The following is a 4,578-nucleotide window of genomic DNA, read 5'->3' on the forward strand; positions in this document are numbered from 1 at the left end:
GTCCCAATACTGCACCAATGGCATGGTCACTGGCATCACACATTAGTTCGAATGGTAATGTCCAGTCTGGTGCAGAAATGACAGGTGTTGTGACCAACTTAGCCTTCAGAGTCTCAAAGGCCTGCAAACACCCTATGTCAAAGACAAATGGTATGTCAGCAACTAGCAGATTGCTCAGAGGTTTTGCGATTTTTGAAAAATCCTTTATAAACCTCCTATAGAATCCTGCATGACCCAGAAAGCTTCTAATTGCCTTAACATTGGTGGGTGGTGGTAATTTTTTAATTACCTCTACCTTAGCTTGATCCACCTCTATTCCCTTGTTCGAAATTTTATGCCCAAGGACAATTCCTTCAGTCACCATAAAGTGACATTTTTCCCAATTTAAAACCAGGTTAGTCTCTTGGCATCTTTTCAGAACAAGTGCAAGATGGTTAAGACAGGAGCTAAATGAGTCTCCAAATACTGAGAAGTCATCCATGAAAACTTCCAGAAATTTCTCTACCATATCAAAGAAGATAGAGAGCATGCACCTTTGAAAGGTTGTAGGTGCATTGCATAGACCAAAAGGCATTTTTCTGTATGCAAATACTCCAGATGGACATGTGAATGTTGTTTTCTCTTGGTCCTGAGGATCTACTGCAATTTGGTTGTATCCTGAATAGCCATCCAAAAAGCAGTAATATTCATGACCTGTTAGTCTCTCCAGCATCTGGTCTATAAATGGTAAAAGAAAGTGATCCTTCCTGGTGGCTGTATTGAGCCTTCTGTAGTCAATACACATACGCCACCCTGTAAATGTTCTTGTAGGAACTGATGAGTGGATAATTTATACACTTTTTGGCATTGTTTTTACATAATTTTTAGTATGATTTAGTTAGTTTTTAGTATATTTTTATTACTTTTTAAATAAAATTCACATTTCTGGACTTTACTATGAGTTTGTGTGTTTTTCTGTGATTTCAGGTAATTTCTGGCTGAAATTGAGGGACTTGAGCAAAAATCAGATTCAGAGGCTGAAGAAGGACTGCAGATGCTGTTGGATTCTGACCTCCCTGCACTCAAAGTGGATTTTCTGGAGCTACAGGAGTGCAAATGGCACGCTCTTAATTATGTTAGAAAGTAGACATCCAGGGCTTTCCAACAATATATAATAGTTCATACTTAGCCCGAGTTTAGACAACGCAAACTGGCGTTCAACGCCAGCTCTCTACCCTATTCTGGAGTTAAACGCCAGAAACAGGTTGCAAAGTAGAGTTAAACGCCAGAAACAGGTTACAAACTGGCGTTCAACTCCAAGGAAGACCTCTACACGTGAAAGCTTCAATGCTCAATCCAAGCACACACCAAGTGGGCCCGGAAGTGGATTTCTGCATCATTTACTTATTTTTGTAACCCTAGTAACTAGTTTAGTATAAATAGGACTATTTACTATTGTATTTACATCTTTTGATCATGTTTTGATGATTGAACCCTCTTTGGGAGGCTTCTTCTTCACATGCTTGAACTATGTATGCTGAAGCTTGGCTGGCCATTGGCCATGTCTAGTGTTTTGGACCGGAGCTTTCACTGAAAGCTTGGCTGGCTAGTGAGCCATGTCTAATTCCTGGACCGGAGTTTTAGACTAATATTGCAAGATTCCTGGAATTCCAATTAAAACTTTTGAAATCCTTATTTTCCTTTTCAAAAGAATTTTCGAAAAATCCAAAAAAATTTATAAAATCATAAAACTAAAAATAATTTGTGTTTCTTGTTTGTGTATAGTGTCAATTGCATGTTTATCTCTTTCTTGCATTTTTCGAAAATTCATGCATTCCATTCTTCATGATCTTCAAGTTGTTCTTGATGAATCCTCTTGTTTGATCTTCATATTTTCTTGTTGTGTGTTGCATCTTATTTTTCACATGCATTCTTGCATTCATAGTGTCCAAAGTTTGAAAATTTCTAAGTTTGGTGTCTTGCATGTTTTTCTTTTCTTAAAAATTTTCAAAAATAAGTTCTTGGTGTTCATCTTGACATTCAAAGTGTTCTTGCATGCATTGTGTGTTTTGATTCACATTTTTCATGTTTTGAGTCTTTTCATTGTTTTTCTCTTTCATCATTAAAAATTCAAAAATAAAAAAAATATCTTTCCCTTATTTCACTCATAATTTTCGAAAATTTGATTTGATTCAGTCAAAAGTTTTAAAATTTAATTGTTTCTTATGAGTCAAATCAAATTTTCAATTTAAAAATTTTATCTTTTTCAAAAATCAAATCTTTTTCATTTTTTCTTTCATAATTTCGAAATTTTCAAAATTTATTTTCAAAATCTTTTTCTTATTTCTATTTCATATTTTCGAAATTGATGCTAACAATTAATGTGATTGATTCAAAAATTTTAAGTTTGTTACTTGCCTAGTAAGAAAAGTTCAATCTTTAAATTTTAAAATCATATCTTTTTGTTTCTTGTTAGTTAAGTAATCAAATTTAATTTTCAAAATCAAATCTTTTTAAATTTCTTTTTCAAATCTTTTTTTTTTAAAAATAAATGTCAATCACATCTTTTTCAAAATCTTTTCTAACCTCTTATCTTTTTAAAATTGATTTTCAAATCTTTTTCAAACTAATCCTATCTTTTTGTTTGATTCTTATCTTTTTTTCAAAACTACCTAACTAATTTTCTCTCTCTAATTTTCGAAAATCACCTTTCTCTTTTTCAAAATTCCTTTTTAATTAACTAATTGTTTTAAATTTTAATTTAATTTAATTTTTCTTTTTTAAAAAAAATTCGAATTATAACCTTAATTTTAATTTAAAAACAAAAATATTTTTATTTTATTTAATTTTCGAAATCTTCCATCTCTCATCTCCTTCTAATTATTTATTTATCTACTAACACTTCTCTTCTTCTTAAAAATTCGAACCCTCTCTTCCTCTTGGTGTTCAAATTTCTCTTCTTCTATTCTCTTCTCTTCTACTCACATAAAGGAACCTCTCTACTGTGGCAAAGAGGATCCCTATTATTTTCTATTCTCTTCTTTTTCATATAAGCAGGAACAAGGATAAGAACATTCTTGTTGAAGCTGATCCTGAACCTGAAAGGACTCTGAAGAGGAAGCTAAAGCACAACTCTCTTGAGAAAATCTGACAGAAATTTTTGAAAAAGAAGGAGACATGGCCGAAAATAATAACAATGCAAGGAAGATGCTTGGTGAATTTACTGCACCAAATTCCAATTTATATGGAAGAAGCATCTCAATCCCTGCCATTGGAGCAAACAATTTTAAGCTAAAGCCTCAATTAGTTTCTCTAATGCAACAGAACTGCAAGTTTCATGGACTTCCATCAGAAAATCCTTTTCAGTTCTTAACTGAATTCTTGCAGATCTGTGATACTGTTAAGACCAATGGGGTTGACTCCGAGGTCTACAGGCTTAAGCTTTTCCCATTTGCTGTAAGAGACAGAGCTAGACTATGGTTGGACTCTCAACCTAAAGATAGCCTGAACTCTTGGGATAAGCTGGTCACGGCTTTCTTAGCCAAGTTCTTTCCTCCTCAAAAGCTTAGCAAGCTTAGAGTGGATGTTCAAACCTTCAAACAGAAAGAAGGTGAATCCCTCTATGAAGCTTGGGAGAGATACAAGCAACTGACCAAAAAGTGTCCTTCTGACATGCTTTCAGAATGGACCATCCTGGATATATTCTATGATGGTCTGTCTGAATTATCTAAGATGTCATTGGACCATTCTGCAGGTGGATTTATTCACCTAAAGAAAACGCCTGCAGAAGCTCAAGAACTCATTGACATGGTTGCAAATAACCAGTTCATGTACACTTCTGAAAGGAATTCTGTGAGTAATGGGACGCCTCAGAGGAAGGGAGTTCTTGAAATTGATACTCTGAATACCATATTGGCTCAGAATAAAATATTAACTCAGCAAGTCAATATGATTTCTCAGAGTCTGAATGGATTGCAAGCTACATCTAACAGTACTCAAGAGGCATCTTCTGAAGAAGAAGCTTATAATCCTGAGAACCCTGCAATAGCAGAGGTGAATTACATGGGGGAACCCTATGGAAATACCTATAATTCCTCATGGAGAAATCATCTAAATTTCTCATGGAAGGATCAACAAAAGCCCCAACAAGGCTTTAATAATGGTGGAAGAAACAGGTTTAGCAATAGCAAACCTTTTCCATCATCCACTCAGCAACAGACAGAGAATTCTGAGCAAAATCCATCTAGCTTAGCAAATATAGTCTCTGATCTATCTAAGGCCACTTTAAGTTTCATGAATGAAACAAGGTCCTCTATTAGAAATTTGGAGGCACAAGTGGGCCAGCAGAGTAAAAGAGTCACTGAAACCCCTCTTAGTACTCTCCCAAGCAATACAGAAGAGAATCCAAAAAGAGAGTGCAAGGCCATTACCTTGCTTGGTGTGGCCGAACCCAAAGTAGAGGAGGAGGGCGTGAATCCTAGTGAGGAAGACCTCCTGGGACGTTCACTGACCGATAAGGAGTTTCCCTTTGAGGAACCAAAGGAATCTGAGGCTCATCTAGAGATCATAGAGATTCCATTGAACCTCCTTTTGCCCTTT

At 35.2% G+C, this 4,578-nt stretch overlaps 1 non-coding gene across 1 annotated transcript; it reads right to left on the reverse strand.

Moving 5' to 3' along the window:
• Positions 1–3,549: 3,549 nt before the first annotated feature.
• LOC112745104 (small nucleolar RNA R71) lies at positions 3,550–3,657 on the reverse strand. Its single transcript, XR_003173049.1, has one exon. It is a non-coding gene; the product is annotated as a small nucleolar RNA R71 (small nucleolar RNA).
• Between the last annotated feature and the right edge of the window lie 921 nt (positions 3,658–4,578).

Source organism: Arachis hypogaea, chromosome 14, assembly GCF_003086295.3.
Source record: "Arachis hypogaea cultivar Tifrunner chromosome 14, arahy.Tifrunner.gnm2.J5K5, whole genome shotgun sequence".
In the NCBI taxonomy this organism is placed as follows: Eukaryota; Viridiplantae; Streptophyta; class Magnoliopsida; order Fabales; family Fabaceae; genus Arachis; species Arachis hypogaea.